We start from the raw sequence: 16044 nt of genomic DNA, 5'->3' as shown, positions 1-16044 counted from the left end.
GCCCTTCATCCAAACAAGGTTAAGACCCTAAGGTTATGAGTTAACCCGTGCATCACTAGTTGCAATATGTTAATAATGTTGACTACTGTGTTAGTGATATTTAAAAACTAACAGATCACCAAGCATGTTTGCTCAGCCCTGAAACAAGTTATTATTCACAAGTACAATTGTGATCATTCAATTTGACATTCGCTACTTTAAATGTCAAAAATCTTGCTGCGATCTATAATCTATGCAAAGTGAATTCAACTAGTTCTAGCTGTCAAATAGTTTTTAAAAAGAGTACACTATTACTCTTGATGCCGCTGGGAGTGCTTCATTTCAGACACATGTGCCTGATGGTTTCAACATGGTTCTCCGTTGGGCTTCTCCTTTCATTTCCTCCCCTGTAACAGAGTAGGCATCTGGATAAAATGTCACTTTTCTCCTCTTGCTTTTCTGCAGACAAAAAGTGTTGCTCCTGCACAGGGAATTCTTTCCTACCGTGACAGGAGAAACCTTGGCAGCTGTCAGACATCGTCGAGTAGGAAAATTTGAATATCTAAAATCTCCATGGAGCACAGAGATGGGAAATTAATGAGATGGTGGCATCCTGTTGGAGGTATGACGATGTGTTTTCTCACAGTTGGACTTTCAGTGGTTCAAAAGCTCCTCGCGTCATGTGGATCTTTTCCTATGATAATCAAATCATAATTTCTGCAATGACGATTACTCAGAGGAGGCAGATGCAGAGCGATAACCAACACACGTGTACTCCCAAAAAGGGATAATTTATTTGGGAATTAATTAGTATGACTGAGACAGCTATACTCACTTCATAAAAATAAATACACTATTTGTGCATGGGTATCTTTTCTGCATTAGTCTTTTTACCCAGCACCTGAAAATAATGGATGTGAGCACACCACTGTGAAGGCCTCCTGAGAGGAAGTTATGAAACAAGGTGTAATGCAAAATGTTTAGTAAGTTCTTCTGTGCCTATTACAGTGTAATATTTGTGTGTTAAGATTATTGGGATTTATACAACGGGTGGGTCTAATCCTGAATGATGATTGGTTAAAACCGCATTCCAGACGATGTCCATTCCACAAGTTACCGCTAAATCTATGACGTTAAAATGTCCATTTACTCTGTTCCATCTGATTGCGCAATCCACTGTCTCATCAGCACAGCCAGGAAATATATATACTTGATCTCCACTATAAAGAGCATCTAGACATTCTCACATTTCTTTTAGACTCATATTTATTTCTCAACAGCAGAGATTTGGATAAACCTTTGTCTGTCTATCTGACATTTGCAACATTGTTTCAATATTCAAATTCAATCTCCAGCTGTCCCATAGTAATGAACGTGTCGGGAGTTGGGACGAGACAGACAGGCAGCTTTTCTCAGCCAGTCGAAATCATGAATCAGCATCATTTTGGAGGTGATTCTGCAACTATGGGCACTTATGTCTTCGAGGTACATTTTGGGGATTTTATTACGTTTACACTACAACCACCCCAGACTTTTAAACACCTCTATCAAATATTTGAGCTACTTTTCAGATGCATTTCAATTTCATTGTTTTGCCTTTGTCCCTGACACAGACTTGAGGTTGTACTGTTTTTCTATGAGAAAACATGAATAATTGCACATATGTTATCTACTAGAGAAAGTCAATTAAATAAAATACCCTTTATATTATTCTTTACACAAAATATACCTGTCCTTCGACAGTGGTGTCATTTCCACCACTGAGGACAAATTCCTCATTAATAAAGTTCCCCAATATGGCTGCAGTGGACAGCTGTTCCAGATGTGATGTCCAGAAGTTAAAGAAAAATATTGCTTGTGTAGAGAATATTTGTATTGTCAGTCATTTCCAAACAGGCTATAATCTTTCAATTGTGGTAGAATTTGGTAAAATATGTATTTAGTGTAAACTATATGCTAGTTGTAATTCTAGCCAACGCATGCTAAACAACCTGTAATTTTTCTCCAAAAACTGTAGAATGTCATGGAAGGATCAGAATTTGTTGGTAACATTTGTAAGATGTTTAATATTCATCAAATGTGTGTAAGTTACTTCTCATCAGAATGGTATTTTTCTGTAATACTGTGGCGAGGTTGCAGTTATCTGTTCTATGTCAAAACTAAGTTGCATGGGCCGCTGAGAGGGGAGAGGTCAAAGTGTCATCATGTGTAAACATATCTTTCACTCCCTACCTTTTTCCCAGTGGAGAAAGGAGGGTGGCAGTATCTGGAATCATTCTATGCTCCCTCTAATGTTGTTTCTATCTTAACCTATAGCCTCATTCTCCTCTCCGTGAGTTTGTCCTGGAGGTTGTATTTTGAGATGGTTGTATCTAAATGACAATTTGATATATGCCTGTTGATATGGAGGATTTGGTATGATTCTGGGGTTTGGGAAAGGAGACAAAGCTGAACGATGAATTATGTCTATGCTGTCTGACTATGTGTGTCTTTGCTATTAAAGGAACTCAGTTGCATTGTAAGGGGGCTCACAGGATTGTGATAGAGCTCATATAATTAAAGATGGACTTTTATAACTAACTGTGTGTGTGGTTTGCTCCCATGATTTGGTAAATAGAGGAAGTTTCCACGACAAGAAACTTGACAAAAACAAAAACCCCTTATGCTACTCTTAGTTTTTGACTTTAGGCTTATTTAATCATGTTTTACATTTTAATCTAGACAATTCTCCAAGGTGTGCGCACAAGTTGAAAACTAAGTAGTATTTCTTTGCATCTGTCCCTAATGCACCTCCTGATACCCCTTCTTCGTCTGCATGTGTAATGAGATGTCGAATACTTGTTGGGAAGGTAAAAAAGTAAAGGTCATTGAAAAGCAGATCTTCACATGACAAATGTCAAACTTGATAATGCTTCATTGAAAAGAGTAATCGTGATTAAAACTGCTTAGGGCTGAGATCCCGCTAACGGGATCGATATGACAGCCAGTGAAAGTGCAGGGGGCCAAATTCAAAACTGAAATCCCATAATTAAAATTCCTCAAACATAGAAGTATTTCACACCATTTTAAAGATGCACTACATGTTAATCCCACCACAGTGTCAGATTTCAAATAGGCTTTACAGCGAAAGCACCAAACGATTATGTTAGGTCAGAGCCAAGTCACAGAAACACAGCCATTTTTCCAGCCAAAGAGAGGAGTCACAAAAATCAGAACAAGAGATAGTGATTAATTCTAACCTTTGATGATCTTCATCAGATGACACTCATAGGGCTTCATGTTACACAATACATGTATGTTAAGTTCGAAGTTCATATTTATATAAAAAAAATCTCAGTATACATTGCGCGTTATGTTCAGTAGTTCCAAAAACATCAGGTGATTTTGCAGAGAGCCATATCAATTTACAGAAATTCTCCTAATAAATGTTGATGAAAATACAAGTGTTATGCATGGAACTTTAGATACACTTCTCCTTAATGTCAGATTTCAAAAAGCTTTACGGAAAAAGCAAACCATGCAATAATCGGATTACGGTTCTCAGAGACCAAACCAGCCAAAGAAATATCCGTCATACTGTGCAGTCAACGGAAGTCAGAAATAAGTGGGGCAAAAAAGTATTTAGTCAGCCACCAATTGTGCAAGTTCTCCCACTTAAAAAGATGAGGCCTGTAATTTTCATCATAGGTACACCAACTATGAGACAAAGTGAGAAAAAATCCAGAAAATCACATGGTAGGATTTAATGAATTTATTTGCAAATTATGGTGGAAAATAAGTATTTGGTCACCTACAAACAAGCAAGATTTCTGGCTCTCACAGACCTGTAAGAGGCTCCTCTGTCCTCCACTCATTACCTGTATTAATGGCACCTGTTTGAACTTGTTATCAGCATAAAAGACACCTGTCCACAACCTCAAACAGTCACACTCCTATCTCCACTATGGCCAAGACCAAAGAGCTGTCAAAGGACACCAGAAACAAAATTGTGGACCTGCACCAGGCTGGGAAGACTGAATCTGCAATAGGTAAGCAGCTTGATTTGAAGAAATCAACTATGGTAGCAATTATTAGGAAATGAAAGACATACAAGACCACTGATAATCTCCCTCGATCTGGGGCTCCACGCAAGATCTCACCTCGTGGGGTCAAAATGATCACAAGAATGGTGAGCAAAAAATCCCAGAAACACACGGGGGGACCTAGTGAATGACCTGCAGAGAGCTGGGACCAAAGTAACAAAGCCTACCATCAGTAACACACTACGCAGCCAGGGACTTAAATCCTGCAGTGCCAGACGTGTCCCCCTGCTTAAGCCAGTACATGTCCAGGCCCGTCTGAAGTTTGCTAGAGAGCATTTGGATAATCCAGAAGATTGGGAGAATGTCATATGGTCAGATGAAACCAAAATATAACTTTTTGATAAAAACTCAACTCGTCGTGTTTGGCTGCAACTCAGCATTCTTTGTCCTCCAAAGAACACCATACCTACTGTGAAGCATGGGTGTGGAAACATCATGCTTTGGGGCTGTTTTTCTGCAAAGGGACCAGGTCGACTGATCCGTGTAAAGGAAAGAATGAATGGGGCCATGTATCGTGAGATTTTGAGAGAAAACCTCCTTCCATCAGCAAGGGCATTGAAGAGGAAACGTGGCTGGGTCTTTCAGCATGACAATGATCCCAAACACACCGCCCGGGCAACGAAGGAGTGGCTTCGTAAGAAGCATTTCAAGGTCCTGGAGTGGCCTAGCCAGTCTCCAGATCTCAACCCCATAGAAAATCTTTGGAGGGAGTTGAAAGTCCGTGTTGCCCAGCAACAGCCCCAAAACATCACTGCTCTAGAGATCTGCATGGAGAAATGGGCCAAAATACCAGCAACAGTGTGTGAAAACCTTGTGAAGACTTACAGAAAACGTTTGACCTCTGTCATTGCCAGCAAAGGGTATAAAATAAAGTATTGAGATAAACTTTTGTTATTGACCAAATACTGATTTTCCACCATAATTTGCAAATAAATTCATTAAAAATCCTACAATGTGATTTTCTGGATTTTTTTTCTCATTTTGTCTGTCATAGTTGAAGTGTACCTATGATGAAAATTACAGGCCTCTCATCTTTTTAAGTGGGAGAAGTTGCACAATTGGTGGCTGACCAAATACTTTTTTGCCCCACTATAAATATTCACTTACCTTTGATGATCTTCATCAGAATTTACTCCCAGGAATCCCAGTTCCACAATAAAATGTTTGTTTTGTTTGATAATGTCCATCACTTTTGTACAAATAACTACTTTTGTTGAAGCTATTTGTAAACAAATCCAACCTCACGAAGCACGTTCACGTTACAGTCCGTAGAAACATGTCAAACAATGTATAGGATCAATCTTTAGGATGTTAACATAAATCTTCAATAATGTTCCTACCGGAGAATTCCTTTGGCTGTAGAAAAGCAATGGAACGCGAGCTACCTCACGTGACGAGCGTCACGAGCTTGTGGCACTCTGTCAGACCACTGACACAAAGAGCCCTTATGAGCCCCTCCTTTACAGTAGTAGCCTCAAACAAGTTTCTAAAGACTGTTGACATCTAGTGGAAGCCTTAGGAAGTGCAACATGACCATTATTCCACTGTTTCTTCAATAGGGAGTTGAAAAACAACCAACCTCAGATTTTCCACTTCCTGGTTGGATTTCTTCTCAGGTTTTTGCCTGCCATATGAGTTCTGTTATACTCAGACATCATTCAAACAGTTTTAGAAACTTCAGAGTGTTTTCTATCCAAATATACTAATATGCATATATTACCAACTGGGACTGAGTAGCAGGCCATTTACTCTGGGCAGCTTATTCATCCAAGCTACTCAATACTGCCCCCAGCCATAAGAAGTTAAGAAAATGAGACAAGATTCCCCAAAGACAAACACAAGGAGTGGGCCGGTCCAGGTGGAAAAGATGGAAGACACGGATGTTGGGTTCCGGTGGACTGGGAGGGGTACGGTCCGCTCTTCTGGACCGCACCTCCTAGTCCACCAGGTACTGGAGCTAACCCCCACAACATCGGGAGTCCAGTAGGGATCTGACGGCATAGGCAGGACCTCCCGCGACATCCAGGGGGTGGTAAAAGAGTGTCGTGGGGGACAGCCTCAGCCAGGGGATCAGGAACCACTTGCCTGAGAAGGGAGACATGAAAGGAAGGTGAGATGCAGTAGTCACTGGGGAGCTGTAATCTATACATCACCTCATTGACCCTCCGGAGGACCTTGAATGGTCCCACAAACCGGGGGCTCAGCAGGCGGAGTGGGAGATTCTTGGTAGAGAGCCAGACACGATCACCAGGATGGCACACAGGAGTCTGCGGATTGCGGTCTGCCTGCTTCTGGCGGTGGACAGCACGCTGGAGTCTCATATGAGCATCACGCCACAATTCTGCGCGCCTGAACCACTCATCCACCGCAGGAGCGTCGGTCTGGCCCAAGGTCCACGGAGCCAACTTCTCCTCCTCTCTCCCAGACGGCGGTAGCCCACTCCAACACCCACCCAGTCAGCAGAAAAATAACAGTGGCAATCTTTGACCTCTGTGGTCAGGGCTCCCATCTGATGCACAAAACAGAGGGAGCACTGGAGTAGGAAGCCACAGCATTCAGATGGGGTTCCGTCATATTTATCCAGAAGGGACAAACGGGCATCACAGGCCTGGGTGGACTGCTGATGCGCTGGCTCGACTGGTGGCAGAGTATCCTCTGCTAGTTGAAGGCAACGCCTCTCAGGCATGTTCAAGACATTGAAGAACCTCTTCCATAGCCGTCCCCAGTTGCGCCAGCTGGTCGTTGTGCTTACGAAGTAGGTATCCCTGTTCGTCGACTATCTGGAAGATGTTGAGGCAGTATTCTGTAACGACGACGCTGGGAGATGGGAAGCAAGTGCAAGTAGTAAGTAGCAAGTCTAATAATAAAGGTAACAGAGAACACTGCAAGACACAAGTGTGGTGTACAGACATGGAACAACATTAAGACCTGAGGGAGTGCCAGACCTAAGGGACTGCCAGATATAGGGGAGGTAATGAGAGAAGAAATGGAGTCCAGGTGAGCCTAATCATGAGGAGCAGGTGTGCATAATGATTGATGCCAGGTGCGCATAATGATGGTTGCCAGGGCCGGTGATTAGTAAACTGGCGACGTCGAACGCCGGAGGGAAGGAGCGGGAGTAGACGTGACAGTACAAGACACTTCTGAGATCAGGGATGTGAACAGATAGAACCTTTGTGCAGACAGACAGACAGACAGAGACAGAGACAGAGAGAGAGAGAGAGAGAGACAGAGAGAGAGAGAGAGAGAGAGAGAGAGAGAGAGAGAGAGAGAGAGAGAGAGAGAGAGAGAGAGAGAGAGAGAGAGAGAGAGAGAGAGAGAGAGAGAGAGAGAGAGAGAGAGAGAGAGAGAGAGAGAGAGAGAGAGAGAGAGAGAGAGAGAGAGAGAGAGAGAGAGAGAGAGAGAGAGAGAGAGAGAGAGAGAGAGAGAGAGAGAGAGAGAGAGAGAGAGAGAGAGAGAGAGAGAGAGAGAGAGAGAGAGAGAGAGAGAGAGAGAGAGAGAGAGAGAGAGAGAGAGAGAGAGAGAGAGAGAGAGAGAGAGAGAGAGAGAGAGAGAGAGAGAGAGAGAGAGAGAGAGAGAGAGATGGTACCAGGAGGCTTGCATGTGTGCCTTCCACATAAATGTTTAAAGATCTGCTCACTCCACTGTCCCCCTGGGCGACTAAAGCACTGCAGGCTGTCCTCCTCCATGGCTCTGTTGATCACACTCTCTACTGTAAGGTTTTAAAGTGCACTGGAAACTGAGTGTATTCAAATGCAATGTAAAAGTATTTTTAGTTTGCTATGCATGCATCAGGTTTGCTCTGCACCAGGTGATCTCAGACTCACACAGAAACAGGATTAGCTCCAATTCTGAGGCGCCAATTCAAAGCCAGGAAAACCGCTGGTTCACAAGAATGTTACTTAACACTGTATCGGACATGAACTGTATTAGAACTGACGCCCTACAAGCGGTTGCTCTTGCACATATTGTAATTGCAAATCGACACCTGTCCTGAAAACACTTTGCAAACATTCCAAGTGAACTCACAGTGCATTGACAGAATTGGGGCTTAATATAGACAAACAAGGCATTCATTTTGAAATGTATTTATACAGCCTTGTTTACAGTTGCCACTGGGCTGAGTGAGCCCCCTCTGAAATGGTATTTCACATTTAATCAGTCGGATTAATAGCTTGATTTATTCATCAGTGTTGACATGAACAGTACTGTAGATACTGTAGCTTAAGATACACTGGGATTCACACACCCTGCAGTGTTAATTACATGTAAGTGTTTAACACTCGATTATAATGAAGATAATTATGGATGAGTTGAATATTTATGTTTTTTTATGGGTTATCGTGCAAATATACCAAGATTGTGAGAGCATCATAACTTCAGATTAAATTACCAATCAAGCTTGATACGTACCTGTGTGTGAGACAAGTACGTAAGTAAATTACAGTCTGATATTTTGTTCCTCTGAGTGTTTAACTTAATTATCAAACTATGAATCTGCAAATAAATTGAACAGTATGTATGTGAAACAAGAATCAATCAAACAGCATGATGAACCCCCCCCCCCCCCCCCCCCCCATCCTTTGTGCTCACCTGAATCCCATTAGCTATTATTGGGGTTTGATATTATTTTGTGCTGACGATCAAAAAGAACAGGAAATGTGGAGTTTGGAGTTTGGCAGAACTGTGGTAAATACAGAGTGCTTATCTCATCGGTTTCTTTTCCAGGGCGCACAATGCTCTCTTTCTCTGGAGGCGACAGGTGAAGACTGCTGAGGCCATAGTAAAACTATGAAATAATACCAGAATGGAAACTACTTAGCCCCGATGTCACACAGTAGCAGAGTAGTATGCTAGAATAACGAGACTGGAAGCAGTACCTTTCGCATAGGCCTATGTTGGTTATTTGTGGGTATAGAGTTCACGAGAGCTATCATAATGCATTAGCCTCTGGCCTCTGTGAAAGGGGGTATACTTTGGGAGTAGTGTCGCAGTGTGTTTTGTGTACACTGCTACTATAGCTGGAACGTGTTGAGTGTTGGGCAGACTTTCACATATTCAGGAACATTGTACAGGGGAACTGCATGCACAATTGTATATGGTAAAGGCCAGTAATTCCCTGCTTTGGAAGGCAACCAAGTTAAACTCTGCCTGCCTTCTGTATCGTGTCTTAATTTACACAATTGGCATGTTGCATGCTGTAGGCTAAATGGCACTAAAACAAACTGAAACAACCCCAGCACTGTATGTAATCAGGAGTCCAGCTCAGGGTACAACTTCCGGTGAAACATTTATGTATATATAACCGTCTTATATTGGCTGAAAGCTTAAATTCTGGTTAACTAGCTGCACTGTCCGATTTACAGTAGCTATTGTGTCACATTTTATGAAACACGTGTCCTCATTTTGAGTGTCATCTTGAGATTGGAATTACAAAATAAGTGACAATTAAGTTTTATAAGAATTAGACTCGGGTTCAGAACGACAAATACACTAAGAATACATTAAGCTACCCTCTCCTTTTTATGTACGCTCTGTGGTTTATGTTAAATTATTCTAAGGACTAGTATGTGTTCTTTGCTCCCAGGGGTTTGTGGGACTGTGAAGTGCTATCTTGTCTCAGTTTCTTCTTTTTTCCTTCCCAATTATATCTCCTCAATTCATGCCGCTTATTTCCACTGATTTGGTGTCACTTTAACAAGTGGAGCATGCCCGTCCCCCATGCCCTCTTCACCCCAAGCTTGTCAACTCAGTTGTTTTATTTGAGTACACGTTATAATTTGCTATTCTCGTGCTCTTTTTCTTGCTTTGTTGCTTGTTTTTCTACCAATTTGGATGGTGAGAAATTGTATTGTTGTGGTGTTCTTTTGAGAAAATTGCTTGTGTTTCGGGCAATGTATTACCAAGGTCAGGATTGAGGAGGTTACTTTCTAAATGTATTCCGCAACAGTTACTAGTTACCTGTCCAAAATTGTAATCAGTAACTTTTGGATTACCCAAACTCAGTAACACAATCTGATTACATTCAGTTACTTGTAGATTACTTTCCCCTGAAGAGGCATTAGAAAAAGACAAAATGTATGTTACCAATTGAACCACATCTATTGCAGAATAAATCATTGTAAAAGTTTACATAGCTGGCCATTTATGGATGTTACATTTTACTTTATGGGTTGGTTATGTATGCTAATTTTAACCCACCGCTTTTTACTACATAAAATAATACGATTAAAGGATATCTTTACATGAAAAACCAAAGTCTATCAGAATTCCAGTCATTTCAACAAATGTTATACCCATTGATCTTCAAGAATAGGACTTGGAAATATGGAAGTATAGATTAGCAAAATTGTTCTACCTTCGCATAACCCCAAAACTAAGGATTTATTAGCCAGCCTTACTCTGTTGTTTATGCTTTTGTTGTAATGAGGACTGATTGGGCTCAATGGTTCGAGTTGAAAAAGAAATGCTGCGCTCATGGAATGGCATGCTTTGAACATGCTCTGAATTGAATGCTCTGAAAAGTGCAATTTACATGTGAAAAATTAACGCCATACAGTGCCTTGCGAAAGTATTCGGCCCCCTTGAACTTTGCGACCTTTTGCCACATTTCAGGCTTCAAACATAAAGATATAAAACTATATTTATTTGTGTGAAGAATCAACAACAAGTGGGACACAATCATGAAGTGGAACGACATTTATTGGATATTTCAAACTTTTTTAACAAATCAAAAACTGAAAAACTGGGCGTGCAAAATTATTCAGCCCCTTTACTTTCAGTGCAGCAAACTCTCTGCAGAAGTTCAGTGAGGATCTCTGAATGATCCAATGTTGACCTAAATGACTAATGATGATAAATACAATCCACCTGTGTGTAATCAAGTCTCCGTATAAATGCACCTGCACTGTGATAGTCTCAGAGGTCCGTTAAAAGCGCAGAGAGCATCATGAAGAACAAGGAACACACCAGGCAGGTCCGAGATACTGTTGTGAAGAAGTTTGAAGCCGGATTTGGATACAAAAAGATTTCCCAAGCTTTAAACATCCCAAGGAGCACTCTGCAAGCGATAATATTGAAATGGAAGGAGTATCAGACCACTGCAAATCTACCAAGACCTGGCCGTCCCTCTAAACTTTCAGCTCATACAAGGAGAAGACTGATCAGAGATGCAGCCAAGAGGCCCATGATCACTCTGGATGAACTGCAGAGATCTACAGCTGAGGTGGGAGACTCTGTCCATAGGACAACAATCAGTCGTATATTGCACAAATCTGGCCTTTATGGAAGAGTGGCAAGAAGAAAGCCATTTCTTAAAGATATCCATAAAAGGTGTTGTTTAAAGTTTGCCACAAGCCACCTGGGAGACACACCAAACATGTGGAAGAAGGTGCTCTGGTCAGATGAAACCAAAATTGAACTTTTTGTCAACAATGCAAAACGTTATGTTTGGCGTAAAAGCAACACAGCTCATCACCCTGAACACAACATCCCCACTGTCAAACATAGTGGTGGCAGCATCATGGTTTGGGCCTGCTTTTCTTCAGCAGGGACAGGGAATATGGTTAAAATTGATGGGAAGATGGATGGAGCCAAATACAGGACCATTCTGGAAGAAAACCTGATGGAGTCTGCAAAAGACCTGAGACTGGGACGGAGATTTGTCTTCCAACAAGACAATGATCCAAAACATAAAGCAAAATCTACAATGGAATGGTTCAAAAATAAACATCTCCAGGTGTTAGAATGGCCAAGTCAAAGTCCAGACCTGAATCCAATCGAGAATCTGTGGAAAGAACTGAAAACTGCTGTTCACAAATGCTCTCCATCCAACCTCACTGAGCTCGAGCTGTTTTGCAAGGAGGAATGGAAAAAAACATCTCTCGATGTGCAAAACTGATAGAGACATACCCCAAGCGACTTACAGCTGTAATCGCAGCAAAAGGTGGCGCTACAAAGTATTAACTTAAGGGGGCTGAATAATTTTGCACGCCCAATTTTTCAGTTTTTGATTTGTTAAAAAGGTTTGAAATATCCAATAAATGTCGTTCCACTTCATGATTGTGTCCCACTTGTTGTTGATTCTTCACAAAAAAAATACAGTTTTATATCTTTATGTTTGAAGCCTGAAATGTGGCAAAAGGTCGCAAAGTTCAAGGGGGCCGAATACTTTCGTAAGGCACTGTATACTGCATTTTCTATAGGCCTATTGTTAAACTTTTTGCTGGTGACACTTTGAAATCTTGAAAATCCACAGATGAAACAATAACAAAACAGTTGCCCGCCTCTGTTTAGGTAAAAAGCTGAGTGATGGGCCTGGAGAAATGTAACCACTCTCAGATTAATAGACAGAGCAATGGATGCAAGGACTGACCATCCATGATATCAAATGATTGTTCTCATGGAGTGTGACTGACAGTTGAACTAAGCTCATGAGGCATTTATAAGTTATATTCTTTCAGAATCAATGAATATACATATATATTTTATATACAGTATATCATTTATAAATCCAAAAATGGATGTATCAACTACAGATTGCTCCTTTAAGTCTATCAAAAATGTCAGAGTTTGAACATGTGTCCATTAGGCCTATGGATTCATTTTTTTATCAGCATGAATTAGTTTGAGCAATGAAAGCCCCACTTTTATTCCATAGGCTGGGAACGGCTCTGTGCAGCTGTTGCAAGAGCACATTTTTCACTGGCTGTGAAAACAATGATTGATAGGCAGGCTAAACTTCTTGAATTCAATCATTATTGGGTTCAAATACATATTTAGATTTGTGAACAGCCATCCACAACAACCACAATCCATAAGGCGCAAATAGCTAAATGTGAATCACACTGTTGCTCTCTCATCAATTCGCTACGTAGATAACAATAATAAGTCATATCCGTATCGCCGTTGAATGCACCACTGCTGTCATCCTTAACTCCAAGTGTATATTCAAGTTGAATAATCTTTGAATGTAGCCTACAAAAGCCTATTCCTGCTCTTTTCCACGATCCATCAAACCCATTTGGTGTGTCATCATAGTGGTCTCTGACTTGTGCTCAGACTCGCTCAGGTGTAACAATCTTAAACGTGTGCCTTTTTTAAATGCTGATTTGAATGTCTTTGAGAGAACTGAGAAGTGTCAAATATTTTTTTCCGCAAACCTCCTTCCTGAATTTAAAAGTAATCCTTGATGTAAACATCTAGTTTTTCAAAAGTATCTGTAATATGATTACAATATTTTTGCAGGTAACAAACGGATTACAGTTAAAAAAAAATGTAATCCCTTACATGTAACTAATCACATGTAATCCGTTACTCCCCAACCCTGAACAAGGTAATATTGGGTCTCTTTGACTCTCTAATCTACATAACAATACATGTATGCTATTTATGATCTTTAGATTATTTCCTAAATGTAACGGCGTTCTTCATTTGTTGAAGGAGAGGACCGAAATGCAGCGTGGTGGTTAATCATGATCTTTAATGAAACAAATGACGGAACGATACATGAACTAACTTATAAATACGAAAAAACAACAAACGGAACGTGAAACCTAATTACAGCCTATCTGGTGAACACAACCCCCCCCAAGGTGCGGACTCCCGGACGCACCTCAAAACCATAGGGAGGGTCCGGGTGGGCGTCTGTCCATGGTGGCGGCTCCGGCTCGGGACGTGGACCCCACTCCATAAATGTCATAGTTCCTCCCCTTCGCGTCCTGGGATAATCCACCCTCGCCGCCGACCATGGCCTAATAGTCCTCACCCAGAACCCCACAGAACTGAGGAGCAGCTCGTGACTGAGGGGCATCTCGGGACCGAGGGGCAGCTCGGGACTGAGGGGCAGTTCGGGACTGAGGGGCAGCCCGGAACTGAGGGGCAGCCCGGAACTGAGGGGCAGCCCGGAACTGAGGGGCAGCCCGGAACTGAGGGGCAGCCCGGAACTGAGGGGCAGCCCAGTACTGAGAGGAAGCCCAGTACTGAGAGGAAGCCCAGTACTGAGAGGAAGCTCAGGTAGGTAGTAGGCTCCGGTAGATCCTGGCTGGCTGGCGGATCTGGAAGATTCAGGTTGACTAGCAGATCTGGAAGATTCTGGTTGACTAGCAGATCTGGAAGATTCTGGTTGACAGGCTGATCTGGAAGAATCTGGTTGACTGGCAGATCTAGAAGATCATGGCTGACTGGCGGATCTAGCTGCTCTATGCAGACTGACAGCTCTGACTGCTCCATACAGGCTGACAGCTCCTTGCAGACTGGCATCTCTGGCTGCTTCATGCAGACTGACAGCTCTGACTGCTCCATGCAGACTGACAGCTCCTTGCAGACTGGCAGCTCTGGCTGCTTCATGCAGACTGACAGCTCTGACTGCTCCATGCAGGCTGACAGCACCCTGCAGACTGGCAGCTCCTTGCAGACTGACAGCTCCTTGCAGACTGACAGCTCCTTGCAGACTGGCAGCTCCTTGCAGACTGGCAGCTCCTTGCAGACTGGCAGCTCTGACTGCTCCATGCAGGCTGACAGCTCCTTGCAGACTGACAGCTCCTTGCAGACTGAGTGCTCCATACAGGCTGACAGCTCCTTGCAGACTGGCATCTCTGGCTGCTTCATGCAGACTGACAGCTCTGACTGCTCCATGCAGACTGACAGCTCCTTGCAGACTGGCAGCTCTGGCTGCTTCATGCAGACTGACAGCTCTGACTGCTCCATGCAGGCTGACAGCACCCTGCAGACTGGCAGCTCCTTGCAGACTGACAGCTCCTTGCAGACTGACAGCTCCTTGCAGACTGGCAGCTCCTTGCAGACTGGCAGCTCTGACTGCTCCATGCAGGCTGACAGCTCCTTGCAGACTGACAGCTCCTTGCAGACTGACAGCTCCTTGCAGACTGGCTGCTCCTTGCAGACTGGCAGCTCCTTGCAGACTGGCAGCTCCTTGCAGACTGACAGCTCCTTGCAGACTGACAGCTCCCTGCAGACTGACAGCTCTGACTGCTCCATGCAGGCTGACAGCTCCTTGCAGACTGACAGCTCCTTGCAGACTGGCAGCTCCTTGCAGACTGGCAGCTCCTTGCAGACTGACAGCTCTGACTGCTCCATGCAGGCTGACAGCTCCTTGCAGACTTGCAGCTCCTTGCAGACTGGCAGCTCCTTGCAGACTGGCAGCTCCTTGCAGACTGGCAGCTCCTTGCAGACTGGCAGCTCTGGCTGCTTCATGCAGACTGACAGCTCTGACTGCTCCATGCAGGCTGACAGCTCCTTGCAGACTGGCAGCTCCTTGCAGACTGGCAGCTCCTTGCAGACTGGCAGCTCTTTGCAGACTGACAGCTCTGGCTGCTTCATGCAGACTGACAGCTCTGACTGCTCCATGCAGGCTGACAGCACCCTGCAGACTGGCAGCTCCTTGCAGACTGACAGCTCCTTGCAGACTGACAGCTCCCTGCAGACTGGCAGCTCCCTGCAGACTGGCAGCTCCTTGCAGACTGACAGCACCCTGCAGACTGGCAGCACAGGCTGCTCCGAACAGGCAGGAGGCTCCGGCAGCGCTGGAGAGGCGGGAGACTCCGACAGCGCAGGAGAGGCGCACTGTAGGCCTGATGCGTGGTGCTGGCACTGGTGATACTGGAGCGAGGACACGCACAGGAAGCCTGGTGCGGGGAGCTGCTACCGGAGGACTGGAGTGTGGAGGTGGCACAGGATGTGCAAGGCTAGGGATGTGCACAGGAGGCCTGGTGCGTGAGGCTGGCACCAACTTCACCAGCCGACTAACACGCACCTCAGGACGAGTATGGAGCGCTAACTCAGGTGCCATCAAATCCCCGACACGATCCGTCGGACGAATATGGTATCTATAGCACCAAGCTAGCAACTCCCTCATTACTCTCCACTCCACTTTCCCCATTAACTCCTTCACAGTCTCTGCTTCGCTCACCTCTAACACCGGCTCTGGTTCTGGTCTCCTCCTTGGCTCCTCACGAAAAACAAGGAG

This window comes from Oncorhynchus kisutch, linkage group LG15, assembly GCF_002021735.2.
Source record: "Oncorhynchus kisutch isolate 150728-3 linkage group LG15, Okis_V2, whole genome shotgun sequence".
NCBI classification, from domain to species: Eukaryota; Metazoa; Chordata; class Actinopteri; order Salmoniformes; family Salmonidae; genus Oncorhynchus; species Oncorhynchus kisutch.
This window is presented reverse-complemented; position numbering follows the sequence as displayed.